This window comes from Anolis sagrei, chromosome 5 (genome assembly GCF_037176765.1).
Source record: "Anolis sagrei isolate rAnoSag1 chromosome 5, rAnoSag1.mat, whole genome shotgun sequence".
In the NCBI taxonomy this organism is placed as follows: domain Eukaryota; kingdom Metazoa; phylum Chordata; class Lepidosauria; order Squamata; family Dactyloidae; genus Anolis; species Anolis sagrei.
In genome coordinates, this window is record NC_090025.1 from 91,220,466 (window position 1) to 91,236,037 (window position 15,572).

Here is a 15,572-nt window from a genome sequence, read left to right on the forward strand (position 1 = left end):
TCACATCACACCAGAGGCGGCCCTAGGTAATTTTCAATGGTAAGCAAACAGTATTTTGGCGCCCCCCCCCCCAAACCAATCTCATTCATATATATATATGAATTTTGGCTTTCCAGGTATTTTGGACTTCCTATTGGCTGTTTGGAATTGTGGGAGTTGAAGTCCAAAACACATGGAGGGCCGAAGTTGGACTATGCCATATATATATATATATATATATATATATATACACACACACACACACACATACAAACACACACACACACACACACAAGCTGTCCCCTGCCATGCGTAGCTGTGATCCAGTCTGGTGATCTTGAAAAGAAAGTAATGAGAAAGTTGGTTTCTAATATATGTAATTTCTTGATGCATGTGTGTAAACAGGATTCTTTGTGGGAAGTTTGGCCCAATTCTATTGTTGGGCCAATTTTCTTTTATTGTAAGTGAACTATAAATCCCAGTAACTACAACTCCCAAATGTCAAGGTCTATTTTCCCAAACTCCATCTGTGTTCATATTTGGGCACATGGAGTATTTGTGTCAAGTTTGGACTAAATCCTTAATTGTTTGAGTCCACAGTGCACTCTGGGTGTAGGTGAACTACAACTCCAAAACTCAAGGTCAATGCCCACCAAACCCTTCCAGTATTTTCTGTTCACCGTGGGAGTTCTGTGTGCCATATTTGGTTCAATTCCATCATTGGTGGAGTTTCTGGTTGCTTCTGGAGTGAGAGAATCAGCTGTCTACGAAGACGTTGCCCAGGGGATGCCAGGATGTCTTGCAATCCTGTGAGGAGGCTTCTCTCATGTCCTTCTCTCACAACCTGGTGATCACAACCAGATACAGTGAAGACATCTGCCCTTGCGCTATGCTACTCTGCTGCTGAGTACACATGCCCAGTGTGGAACACATCTCACCACACTAAAACAGTGGATGTGGCTCTTAATGAGACATGCCGCATCATCACAGGGTGCCTGTGCCCTACACCACTGGAGAAATTACACTGTTTAGCCGGTATTGCACCACCTGACATCCGCCGAGAAGTAGCAGCCAATAGTGAAAGGACCATCTCCAGCTCATCCCCTGTTTCGGTATCAACCAGCATGCCAACGACTTAAATCAAAAAATAGTTTTCTAAGATCTACAGAGACACTCGCTGGAATATCCCAGCAAGCCAGAGTCCAAAAGTGGCAGGCTCAAACCCAGAACTTCAATCAATGGCTGAAACCAAATGAGAGACTCCCTCCTGGACACACAAAAAACGGGGCGACTTGGAAGACGCTGAACAGACTGCGCTCTGGCACCATGAGATGCAGAGCCAACCTTCAGAAATGGAGCCACAAAATGGAATCCACGACATGCGAGGGTGGAGAAGAGCAAACCACAGACCACCTGCTGCAATGCAACCTGAGCCCTGCCACATGATGCACAATGGAGGACCTTCTTATAGCAATACCAGAGGCACTCCAAGTGGCCAGCTAGTGGCCAAAGGACATTTAATAGAATGCCAAGTTTGCAAAGTTTGTGTTTTGTTTATTTGTTAAAACTGCAATACAATTGTTTGGTTGCTCCTGACACGATAAATAAATAAAAATCTCCCCGAAGGGACTCGGGGCAGCTGGCAAGTGGGACCAAGCCAGTAACTACAGAGTAAAACAGGTAAAAACACGTTCAAAACATAACAATCAACAATCTAATTAAACAACAATTAAAAACAGTAGAATACCAAAACCTCATTAAAAGGATTAAGAGCAAAGCTGAATAACCAGACCCAGTGTTTTTTCAACATTAATATATTTTAATCTGTCCCTTCCCTTCCTTTTGTCCTTCCTTTTTTATCTCTTCCTTATACTCATCTTTCCTCCTACTTCCTTCCTTCCTTCCCTCTCAATCGATCTATCCCTTCCTTGGGTTGTTGTAGGTTTTTTTGGGCAACATGGCCATGTTGTAGAGGCATTCTCTCCTGACGTTTCGCCTGCATCTATGGCAAACATCCTCAGAGGTAGTGAGTCCCTTGGGGAGATGGTAGCAGGGTATAAATATAGTTTTATTATTTATTATTATTTCCTTCCTCTAAAATTCCAAGCAGCTCCTTCTTTCCATCCTGCCTTTTATTTCTATTTATTCTTCTCTTCAATAGAGTTCCAATCATTTCTTTCTTTCTTTTTTTAAATATAGTGTTTATTGGCTTTGGAACCTGGATTTATTTTTCCTGAGAACACTTACGTTTGTGCACCATGATAATTTGCATACGATAATAATAAACAAGGGTCATTTCTAACCTGGATCCCCCCCCCCCCCCCAGAATATTGGCCTCTATGCCTCAGAATCATTTGCAGAATGAGATCCGCCCCCTCCCTCCCGAGCTTTAGGAAGAAACGAAGGGAACTTGGCTGTGGCGTGGAAAGCGGTTCCATCCTGCATTTCCATGAGATCCTGACAGACCCCGCGGGGAGGCCATGGCACCCAGAACCTAGCGACAGGCATCCCAGGGTGACCTGCCCTTTGGAGGGGGGAAGGGAGGGGGCAGTCCGTGTCTGTTGACCCTCCCCCTCCCCTTCTTTCTCTTCAGGCCCAGCCGGGGTTCCTCCTCCTCCTCCTCTTTGGCGGACAAGTGCTCGTTCTCCCCGTAAGGCCATGAAGGGAGCCTCCGCCGTCTCTTCCACTCAAAATGGCAGTGGCTGCAAAGGGGGCAGGGACCGCGTGGCATCACCCCCCTCTTCCTCCCTCCCTGGGAAGCTGCGGGAACTCTGACTGGCTGGCTGGCACGCGGGGGCGGGATTAGCACCCGGGCGCCCCGCGGAGCTCATTTGCATGTTTAAAGGGGAAGCGGCTTTGTTGTCCTCCTCCTTGCCCTTCCCCTCAGGCCCAGAAGCCGGCAACAGCGGCGAGGCCTCTCTCTCTCCCCCCCCCCCCCAAGTCCTCCGAACCCTTGCAGGCTCCCTCCTCCCCGCGTGGGCCCAGCTGGAGTTCAGCCATAAGAACAACAACCGGGGAGTTGTAGGTTTTCCGGAATGTCTAGAGGGGCATTTACAGAAGCGCCTCTGCGCCCCTGGGGAAAAAAAGTGTTCCACAATGGCTTACTTGGCGTAATGGACGGGCCGCCCCTGCATCACACATTGGTGGCACCATTAAGAGTAATAAATAATAAATCGTCCCTCCTCTCTCCTAATTCGTTACAGAAGGAAATACTGAGCGGCATTCCATGGCATTCCTAAAAGACAAGGGAGTTCAGAATGGATGGGAGTTTTTCAAGAGTGAAATACTCAAGGCACAATTGCAAACAGTGCCTACAAAGAGAAAAAATCAGACAAATGCAGAGAAGCCAGAATGGATGTCCAAAGAATTTCTTACTGGGCCAAGATTCAAAAGAGACATGCACAAAAGGGGGAAAATGGGAGAAATCACCAAAGAATTCAAACAAATAACCAACTCCTTTAGGGAAATGGTTAGCAAGGCTAAAGCAGAAAATGATCTCAGGCTTGTCAGGGACATTAAAAGCAATGACAGGGGCTTCTTTGCTTACATCGGTAGAAAAGGGAAGAACAAGGAGGTGATAGGGCATCTGGGAGAAGATGGGGTAATGCTGACAGGGGAGAGAGAAAAGGCAGAACTACTTAGTGCCTTCTTTTCACTAAAAGAAATCCGTCCTAAACCTCAGCAACATTGAATGGACAAAGGATTAGGGGAAATCTAACCCCAAATAGGGGAACAAGTTATCCTGGCCGCTCTAAACAAATTCAGGTCCCCGGGGCCAGATCAACAACACCCGAGAGTACTGAAGGAACTAGCAGAAGTTATTTCAGAACCACTGGCGATCATCTTTGAGAGTTCTGGAGAACGGGAGGAGTTCCAGCAGATTGGAGGAGGGCAAATGTGGTCCCAATCTTCAAGAAGGAAAAAAAGATGACCTAAACAATTACCATCCGGTCAGCCTCATGTCGATACCAGGCAAGATTCTGGAAAAGATTGTTAGGGAAGTGGTCTGAAAACACTAGAAACGAATGTGGTCATCATTAATAGTCAGCACAAATTTATCAAAAACAAGTCATGCCAGACTAAGCTGATCTCTTTTTTAGATATAGTTACAAGCTGGGTAGATGTGTCCAATTCTGGGTGGTGCAGTTGAAGGGAGATGTTGACAAGCTGAAATGTGTCCAGAGGAGGGTGACTAAAATGATAAATGGTCTGGAGCACAAGTCCTATGAGGAGTGGCCTAAAGAGCTGGGCATGTTTAGTCCTCAGAAGTGAAGGCTGAGAGGAGACATGATGGTGATGTATAAATATGTGAGGGGAATTCATAGGGAGGAGTGAGCAAGCTTGTTTTCTGCTGTCCTGGAGACTAGGATGCAGAACAATGGCTTCAAACTACAGGAAAGGAGATTCCACCTGAACATTAGGAAGAACTTCCTGACTGTTAGAGCTGTTCAGCAGTGGAACTCTGCCCCGGAGTGTGGTGGAGGTTCCTTCATTGGTGGCTTTTAAACAGAGGCTGGATGGCTATCTGTTGGGAGTGCTTTGAATTGGATTTTCCTGCTTCTTGGAAGGGGGTTGGACTGGTTGGCTCACGAGGTCTCTTCCAACTCAAGGATTCTATGAAAATCGTGCAAATACAGGCCATGTTTCCTAGCTATTGTCATAATTATCTCTTGTGTTGTACACCACATATGAACAAACGGGGGGAAATCATCAGGGCAATGAATAATACCAGGGAGAATATTTTTCTATTTTCAGTAGAAATGTGAAATGAGCAGAGACATTTCTCCAGTCTGGTTTTCAAAGGTGCAACAGGGAAAAAACAGTACTGGTTTCTCTGTGTTCTAGGACTGGGGCTGCTGTCATATTGTTTCCATGTGCAAAACACCATGTGGTATATCCTGTCCTTTGTGAATCCAGCAAACTAATACCAGACTTCTCAATCCTAAACAAACAATGTCGTAACCACCGTCAGTGACACAATAATAGTGGAACTTTGTCAAAACATACTTTCAAAGATTAACATTCGAAAGGAAATGTGCAAGACAAAAAGCCAGATTGTAGTCTAGCCCAAGTTTTAACATTCTGCCTCTTGTACAAATTTTTGCTATTTGTAGTAGTTGGAAACACATACTTATCGGTATATCATATTCTTTTTAAAAAAAATAATTCTTATTGAAGTTTCCAATTAACATAAAACAGACAAAAATAAGGAGGAGAGGGGAAGGAAGGTGTAGGTTAAGGTTTAAGGCAGGGGTCCTCAAACTATGGCCCGGGGGCTGGATACAGCCCTCCAAGGTCATTTACCCGGCCCTCACTCAGGGTCAACCTAAGTCTGAAACGACGTGAAAGCACACACTACAACAACTATCTCATCAGTCAAAAGCAGGCCCACACTTCCCACTGAAATACTAATAAGTTTACATTTGTTAAAATTGTTCTTCATTTTAATTATTGTATTATTTTTAAGTGTTTTTGCACTACAAAATAAGATATGTGCAATGTGCATAGGCATTCATTCATGTTTTGTTTTAGTTCTTTCAAATTATAATCCGTCCCTCCATCAGTTTGAGGGACTGCGACCTGGCCCTCTGTTTAAAAAGTTTGAGGACCCCTGGTTTAAGGGTTTGGATTTGGGGGGGGGGGGGGGGAGAGAATTGGAGAGTGAATGGGAGGGGAGGGGGAAAGGGGTAGCCTAAGTGAAGAAAAGAGGGGTTCGTGAACTTCCAGTCCTCGTCCTCATGGGTTTAAGTCTTTAATTCTTGTATGTTTCCTGGTGGAAAAAAATCATATTCTTGATTTGCTAGCTACATTTATATCTCCAATTCTACCTTGCATTCATTTATGTAGAAAGGGTTCAAATACCAAGTTTCATTTTTCTCCCAAAATAAGAAATATCAGCATATTTGAAAAAAATGTTAAAGAAAATGTTATAAATAATTTATTTTTTCTTGTACACGTGTACCTTTGTGAGTAGTGAGTTGTTTAGTACTTACGGGAGCCCAAATCTGCATTTAAAACCTGCCCAAGGACACAAAGCTTATTTATTTTTATGATTCCCTTGACAGTTCAGCAGAACAATAGGTGTCTGTGTTCACCACCAAATCATAGACTGAAAACGTTTGTATTTTATTTATGATTGCTTCTTTCTAGCTGTAATGATTATAAGTTGTTTTAATCATCAGCATCATCTGGCATTTGGGATTTCAGTGAGACTGCTCATTATACAAGAGTAAACTGTGGTGCTTTAGAGGACAACTCAGGTTATAGTGTGGTCCTGAGAACAATATCTCTGATTTTACTTACCTACCTCTGATAAAATATGGAATCTCTAGTAATGTTTTAAGTGCTCCAGGTGATTCTATGGTATACTTCCAGGAAGAAACACAATGTAATAGTAGTAAATATACAACCAAATCAAACTTAAAACACACAATAATGGAAGCATAAAACACAGTGAACATATTCATAGCAATTTGTTAGGTTCTCTAGGGCAATTCTATCATATACTTCCAGGAAGTTATCATAGAATTGCCCTAGAGAACCATGAATATGTTCATGGTATTTTATGCTTTAATCATTGTGTGTTTTAAGTTTGATTTGGTTGTACATTAACTATTACTACATTGTGTTTCTTCTGTGGTAAGGCTCCCAGAAGTCCTTTTGGGGAGAGGGGGCAGGATATAAATAAAGATTATTATTATTATTATTATTATTATTATTATTATTATTGAGGATGTCTTGCTTGAAATTTTCTAACTCCTTGAGGGTACCTCTACTTCTGACAGTAGCCATTCTTTCCAATCATGTTCACTGTTTTCTGTTTCCATGGTAAGTTCAGAAACAGAATCCCCTTGCATCCAGGCATTGTACTGTGCTGTGAATACATATTATGAATGCCTGTGTGTGTGTGTTTTTTTTAAAAGAATGGAATACTGACTTTGAAGGATGGATGGATGGAAATATGCCCCATGTATATACTCCTCAGGGAGAACCAAGATAAACAGCAGCCCGAGTTTGCTGGTATGTTTTCCCCCTTTTGCGGCAAATGGTTAGGAGGGCAAAGGAAGCCCTGGTTTGCTCAGTATACAGAAACAAAATTGTATACTGGCTCTAGTGCAGTGGTTCTCAACCTGTGGATCCCCATGTGTTTTGGCCTTCTATTCCCAAAAATCGTAACAGCTGGTAAACTGGCTGGGATTTCTGGAAGTTGTAGGCCAAAACACCAGGGGACCCACAGGTTGAGAACCACTGCTCTAGTGTGTTGATAATTATGCTTGTTTTCAGGAATATCAAATCCCCGCTTCCAGTTAAAACAGCGAATTGTGTGGTGTTTTCAAACAGATAATCCTGTTAGTCATTTCCAGCATCAAATGGAAAAGACAAAGGTGGAAATGATGCAATTTGCCACCACCCTTAAGATTCACTGATTTGTTTTAGCCTGGACTGTGATAATTACACAGTTCCAACAAAATGATTCTTGTTCTTTTGGTTTTTAGGCCTGTTCCTAAGGTTATTTAGGGTGCTGATTCAGAAAATTGCATTGCATAAACCACATCAATTCTAGTTTCTTCGATAAAAGAAACTTGACATTAAGTGTAGTTGTGTCTGACTCCGAGAGGTGGTGCTCATCTCCATTTTTAATCCGAAGAGCTGGTGATGTCCATAGACGTCTCTAAGGTCACGTGGCCAGCATGACTGTTAAAACCCCACTGTGCCACCGGGGGCTCCAGTTTCTTAGATACGATTATCATAATTTTCTATGGGAGAACAGATGGTGAGTATATAAAAAGTTTTTACAAAACTATGGAGATTAAATATAGACAATAAATGACATAGATAAAAACACAAACATATAAAAGAATTTAGAATCATAGCATCCTTGAGTTGGAAGAGACCTCGTGAACCATCCAGTTCAACCCCCTGCCAAGAATCAAGAAAATTCCATTCCTGCACCAAACACATACAGAACAGACATATAGTACAAAAAGTCCCCAATTTTTGGACAGGATTGGTTCTGTAGGTTTGTTCTTAAGCTGAATTTGTTTGCAAGGTGAAACAGGTACATGTTTTAAGTGTAACTCCGCCACCCCCACATATATATATATATATATATATATATATATATATATATATGAGAGAGAGAGAGAGAGAGTTTTGTATCACATAGGGATGGGTAGAGACCCCTGTGGGGTTTCCTTTCCAGTCTATGCCCCCGTTCAGCAGATTTGCCCTCGCTTTCTGTCCCTGTGTGAATTGAATTTTGAAAAATGTGGCTTGTTGTGTAAACAGGGATTGGAGAGAAAGCTTCAATGGAGACACCTTTTCCCCATGGTTACTTCCAGGAGTGGATTTCCCTTCCAAGAGGAAGATTTCTCTCAATTCCTGTTGTCTCACCCCTGTTCTTAACTAAGAGTCATTTGTAACTCAGGGACTGCCCTTAGTAGAATGTAAATCCAAACTCATGATTGAAAATTGACTTGATAGACCAGGTGTGGGTAAACTTCAGCTCTCCAGGTATTTTCATCTTCAACTCCCACAATTTCTATTAGCCTCATGCCTCTTCTTTTTCCCCCTTTGAAAGTTCCCCAAAATTCCATGGGTGAGTGAAACATTCTGAAACTTGTTGGACTAACAGTGGTAAATGTGTTCTTTAATTGTAGCAAGTTTCATGCCAATGAGGGAAAAATACACCCCTGAAGTTTCCCCCATTGACACAATTAATATTACTTAATGAAAGGCAACAAAAAGTAGTTAACTCATTATAGTTACAATCCAGACCCCGTCCAATTTTGGAACGATTTTAAAAACAATTTTTCACCCACCCCCTAATCTGAAATGAGTATTGAAACATATTTTTCATTGATCAAACAGGCCTAATATCTAGAGAACTCCCTTCCAGCACCACAATTTCAAATGAATCTACTCCTTTCAGTTTTCTTGGTGGTGCACTGCAATTCCATCATCCCTCACCATGGACGTGCTAACTAGGATTTCTGGGAATTGCAATTCATCATTGTTTGGAGGTTTAGCCCAAGTGTGGGTAACTGGTATCCAAGGTTGGACTAGATGAACCACTGATATGACTCTACAGACATTTAGGTTTTAAAATGACAGATACATAAGTTTTAACATACAGCAATCTTATCATGAACAGTTAGCAAAGTGAGATGATAGACAAGGATTCTTGGCATGGGAATGCTACACAAGGGCATACCTCCAGTTGTCACAAAATCAGAGGCGCCCCTAAGTAATTTTCAACGGTAAGTAAAGAATATTTTGGCACCCACCCCCACCCCCACCAATCACTGAGATATTGTGTGTGTGTGTGTGTGTGTGTGTGTGTGTATGTATATGTATATGGGCATGGGCATGGACAAATTTTGGCCCTCCAGGTATTTTGGACTTCCTACTGACTGTTTGGAATTGTGGGAATTGAAGTCCAAAACACATGGAGGGCCAAAGTTGGCCTATGCCATCCATATATATATACACACACACTAGCCGCCCCCTTCCACGCGTTGCTGTGATCCAGTCTGGTGATCTTGAAAAGAAAGTAATGAGAAAGTTGGTTTCTAATATATGTAATTTCTTGATGATTGTGGGTAAACAGTATTTCTTGTTGTTTCTTTGTCAGTGTTGATGTGGAGATTGTCTGGTTTGCCTACTCTGGAACAGGGAACATATCATTGTCCTTCTTTAGGGATCCCTTTCAAATCTGTGATACTATATCTTCCATATGTGTGTGTGAATCATATAGATCTATATCTATGGCTGGATGGCTCTTTGTCAGGAGGGCTTTGATTATGCTTTCTTGCTCTGGTGAAGAGAGTTGGTCTGGATGGCCATGCGGTACATAAATACCCCTTTGAGGCAGAATTTCCTAGCTAACAGTCATCTAAGTAAATGCAGCCAGACCACAAATGAGCAGTTCTGTTACATTATCTGACTAACAAGGTTATCCTCTGATCAGATTAAAGTGTTTTAAATTGTTGTTGTTGTGTGCCCTCAAGTCATTTCCGATTTATGGGTACCCTAAGGCACACATAACAAAGTGCAATTCATCAGGTATCAAAGGGCCCTTCCACATTGCCATGTAACCCAGAATAACAAGGCGGATAATCCACATTATCTTCTTTGAACTGGGTTATCTGAGTTCACACTGCCATATAATCCAGTTCAAAGCAGAGAATCCGTATTTTATATGGCAGCATAGAGGGGGCTGAAAACCCTTTCTACACTGCCTTATATCCCAGGATCTGAACTGACATTATTTGCTTTAAACTGGGTTAAACACTGCCAGATAATAATAATAACAATAACAATAAGATTTATTTATTAATCTGGGATAAGAATATAATCTGGGTTCAGATCCTGGGTTATAGGGCAGTGTAGATCCAAAACCCCTTCTACACAGCTGTATCCAGATTCTCTGTTTTGAACCGAATTATATGGCACTATAGACTCAGGGCCCTTCCACATAGCCCCATATCTCAGAATATCAAGGCAGAAAAGCCCACATTATCTGAGTGTGGACTCAGATAACCCAGTTCAAAGCAGATACTGTGGGATTTTCTGCCTTGATATTCTTGGTTTTAAAATGTTATGTTTGTGTGGTTTTAAAATGTTATGTTTGTGTGGAAGGTCCCTGACAGGTCCTATATCCTAGGATCTGATCCCAGATTTTCTGCTTTGAACTGGATTATATGAGTCTGCACTGCCAGATAATCTGGGATAAACTGAAGACCTGGGATCAGATCCTGGGATATAAAGTCTGCCTGCAAGGGCCCTGTTGTAATCTAGTTCAAAGCAAATAATATGAAAAAAATTAAGAAAAAGAAAAAAAAACCCTCAACTCTGGGGTTTTTTTGTTTTTGTTTTTGCACATCCCCCTGCCATTGATATTCTGAATTATATAGTTGTGCAGAAGGGCCCTAAACTTCCCTCTACGCTGCCATATACTCACGGGGGGGGGGGTGGCCAGGAGTGGAGTGAGGAGGTCGGCAGGAGAGGTCACCCCGGCTCCTCTTGCCCTGCCCTCATGAATGGCCCTTCCTGCCGCTGCCACCCAGTCACTCCAAGCTTGAGAGGGAACCGGGGGCGGGGACAGCTCAGCTGGCCACCACCCCCACCAGTCTCCCTGATAACGGGGCCTGCCGCTCCTCCTCCTCTTCCTCCCCCCTTGCCCTCGCATCCCCGAGCGGCGCGGCCTGAGGAGGAGGAAGAGAAAGGGACAGAGGACAAGGGAGGAGGAGGAGCGGAAGGCCCCATTACCTGGGAGAGTGGCGGGGGTGGTGGCCAGCTGAGCTGTCCCCACCCCTGGTTCCCTCCCAAGCCTGGAGTGACAGGGGGTGCCAGCGGTGGGAGGGGCCATCCACAGGGGCCGGGCAAGAGCAGCAGGCTGTGCCACTTGGCGGGGACAAGGAGGAAGAGGGACCCTGGTGGTGGTGGAGGCGGAGGAGGAGGAGGATGGGGAGGAGGAGGATGGGGAGGAGGAGGGGGAGCAGCAGGCTTCAATACCACCAGCAGCAGGGTCCCTCTGGCCTCTGCTAGCTTCCCACGTCCCTCGCTCTCAGCGCCCCTGGCAAAATAAAGTGTACCGCAACGGCTTACTTTGCGTAATGCTTGAACCGTCCCTGCACAGAATACAAGAGATAATGTTTTTTTCTGTTTTGGTGTAGTGGACAACGGAGGAGAAAACCTGTTCAACAGGTACAATTGTGACTGTCAAAATAGTTGGGGAAGGGGCGCACATTGAATTTGGTTTGGTCTAGTTTGGTGTGGGAAAGTGAGAATGGAGCTGGATGTGGAATGACTGAAGAGAAAGAAGGAGGGGGGAGTAGGTGAAGGTTTAGGAAGGACAATGAACGAAACAGTCAGCTATTACTTGATGTTTTCAAGTTTTAGCTGTTGGTTTTAGTGAAGGTGATTGGGAGAATCTTAGTTTGAACACAGAAACACAAACCCACAAAGAGCAATGGTCCACAATTGGCGCTGAGAGTTTAAAAAACCCCTAAGATGTAGTTTATTGTAAAGAGCTAAAATGGACTTGGGAGCACAAGGTTTAATTCTGTGCAAAAAAGGACTAACCAACCATTTCCCCTATTTAAAAAAGCTTCAGGCTATTAATAATAATAAAAAAATAAATCAAAAAACCTAAGATGTTTTAATTTAAATGCATGATTATATGCTTTTAAAAAAATAGAGATTTTTAGGCTCTTGTTTTCAAGATAAGTGAATTTGTTATCAACCTAAAGGTAAACTGAGTGATTTATAAACAAAATAATTTATTGGTTATATATAGTAACTTACTGGTCAGCTTTTGAATGCTGAAAATAACCACTGAATCTTTGCTATTTCTTAGTAATTATTGAAAATGCAATCTCATGCAGCATTTCAAAAATGGGAAGTGTTCCCTCTGCAGTTGAGATATACTATTTTGGTGCTTTTGTAATTTGAACAGTCACTGTAACTCTCTTGACAATAGTGTAAAAATGTATGCTGAATATTGACACTATTGTGCAATTCACTACTGCATAGTAAAGACCTATGTTTGGAATTAAAATACAGAACTGTGAAAAAAATAGCTTGAGGCTGTGAAAGCATATTTTACCAAGACAGATCAGAGGAATGTTTGAACATTCTCATTCCATGTTTTGTTCAATATGGTGCTGTAAAAAGGAGTTTTTGAAAGCATAATGTAGAACTAGTGCAATACATTATCTTGATCCTGCTTGGAAAGTTACGATGTTCGGGAATATATATTTTTATAGGTGCTATCAATTGTTTTTCAGCTTGGGGGATTTAGAAATTGTAATACCCAAAAGTAACCTTTTCTAGCTCTTTTGAGAAATTATGCTAAACTAACACTTTCTCCCACAGTCTTTAGGTGTTAATGCCTTTAGAGATAAAATCAAATCCTATTTCTGAACAAAAAGTATGGTGCCAAGACTCATCTGTGGCATGTATGATTGCTATTTAGAATAACTTATTACTATGTCTATTTCATCAGATGTGATTTTACAAGCTTGACATCAATCACAATAATATTCCTACTGCAGCTTCTGTAGCATGTGCCAATAAATGTTATGCCACGTACTATCAATCATATTTCAGCATCCCGCAAGCTACAGAATGAATATTAATTTTATTCTTTATTTCCTTCTGTGCAAGCAATATAGCACTACATTCAAACTTTGCACTGCAGCATATGTTTTTCAGATGCAGAACAATCAAGGAAAGTTAAATTTCTTCCCACATTCTGTTTAATATAGATCAAGTCATAAATAAACTCAAAGGTATCCATGCCTAATGTGAACCCCACTGATTTCATTGGGTCTAGACTAGATATGAATAAATGTGTCATATTTATAACTTCTTAAAATTTGCATAAAATTAGGGCTTTTTAGAATTTTATTTCTAAATCTTTAAAAAATATTTTAAAAACATATATGTATGAATACATAGAACTCAGGACGGTTGTCTTAAATTATGTTGTAACGCCAAAGTATATGTGTTTCTTTGGCATGATCTGAGGGCTTTTTTGGTGGGGGGGGGGGGTTGCCTTTGACTGAATGAATGTGTCATGAATGACTTTTCAATAACTTTAAAGCATAGGTTCTTTTTATTGAAATTTCCAGTGTGAGAGGGTATATCAGATTATAGAAAAACATTTAGACAAAAAATGACATTGGATGTACAAACATACAGCTTCTATGCAACTACAATGGATTTACAATTACATGGCTAACAAATAAACAAAGGGAAATTACATTTTTACTCAGCATTCACACCACATGTACACACATTCATCCTCAGGCATTCAAATATTACCATATCATTTTCTCCCTCCTTGGAGAAGCACCTGTTAGGCCAGACACTGCTTTCCTGCAGCCCTTCCAATGCATAGTTCCATAACGCCAAAACTTCAAAATGTCGAAATGCCAAAGCTTCTTTCCCTAAGAACAATGCGAAAGACCAGATCTCTGTTTTCCATACAGCAGAACCTGACTCCCTGCACAAAATCTAAGACTCCAAAAGCACATTTCTTCCTCTTTCCTTGAGAAAGAAGCCCCAAAGTGTCCAGAATGCTTTCCCACAGCATATCTGACACTCTCCAAATACACCATCTCTCTCCTTCCCATGGAGCAGAGCATGGTGGGTGGAACAGATTCCTCAGGTCTGCCACACTTTGAGCATTATTAGATTGAGTCTTTTATAGGAATATTCTGCTGATGTAGTCCCAAAGTTGTAAATTAATGATAGACATCTTCCATCCTGGATCCATCTCAGTTTCCTGGCCAGATGTTGATCTTCTTGATTGGTGTTGATCTTATGTTGACTTCCTTCTTGACATTTTAAACATTTCTTTATCACTGTCCCAATTATTATCAGAGTTTACTTTTCAGTTCTTATTAGCAACTTTTAATTACAGCCCAGCAACCAGGTAGTTAGTCATTGCAGGCCTTAATATTATACTGGTGTCTCCAAAATTATTAGCTCCATCCATAGATTCATCTTCCATTCTTCCATTCATTCCCACACATCATATTAAATTCACATTTATCAAATCTGCACATTGAATGTCTTATTGCAATGTGACTTGCCCATGAGCTACCTAGTAGGTCACCATAAGATCATAAACTTGAAAGCACACAACAGTAATGTGTGACATGCCAGCTCATATACTTTGCACTACCATATAATTGAAGTCAGTCCTGTCAATGCTTTATGTATACAGTTGCAAATGGTTTTTAAAAAGATGTGGGGGGAAATCTAAAAAGAAAATCTATGCAGATTTACTCATATCTAATTCTGGATCTGATGAAATTAGTGGCTCACAATAATCATTGTGCCATGTGTGAGTTGGGGCCTTTTACCCTAGCACTTAAGACCTGACTTTTTACTAGAGCTTTTTATCTATGTTAATTTTATCAATATCTGTATGTATGTATTTTTATACTTTACAATTTAGCTTGTAAATCGCCTAGAGCATCTTGGATGGAGGGCGATTAATAAGTAATTAGATGATGATCATGATGATGATGATGATTGCCTTTAATTTCATCTGTGACTACATTTGTATCAAATAGAATGTAGAATTGTTGTGTAATTTTATTACACAACAATTTAATATGCATTATAGGCACTGTAATTTCTGAAGAGAATAAGAAGAAGAAAATGCACCATATTTTAATATATTGACTTGTAACAAAACCAGTAATCATGGTTTTCTAGCTTGCATGAAATTGAAAACTCTGGCTAATTAGAGGCTTCCAAATTCTACAAAATTCCAATTTTAGAAAAGGGAACAGGAACAAATGAATGTGCACAAAGGGATAAAAAACACTCATATATTTGCTTATTGTCCTAAGATGTGGTCATATCAAATTTCATCACATAATAGTTGCCATTGCATAGTAAATGCACTCCACTCTTGAAGGTCCCAGTTTTAGTATTTAAGAATTCCTCACATAATAGTCGCAACCTTAGTTCATGGGTGTGACTATTATGTGAAGGGACAGCACCCACTCAATCTTCTCTTCCCCCCGGATTGGCTCTCTCCTCTAAGCTACAGTGGGTTACGAAGGCAGCCC

General features: G+C 41.3%; 1 protein-coding gene across 1 annotated transcript in view; it reads left to right on the top strand.

Annotated features, from left to right (window-relative positions):
• RASSF8 (Ras association domain family member 8) overlaps positions 1-15,572 on the top strand; it is a 124,502-nt gene that overhangs the window by 74,106 nt on the left and 34,824 nt on the right. The gene's annotated exons all lie outside the window — the stretch shown is intronic.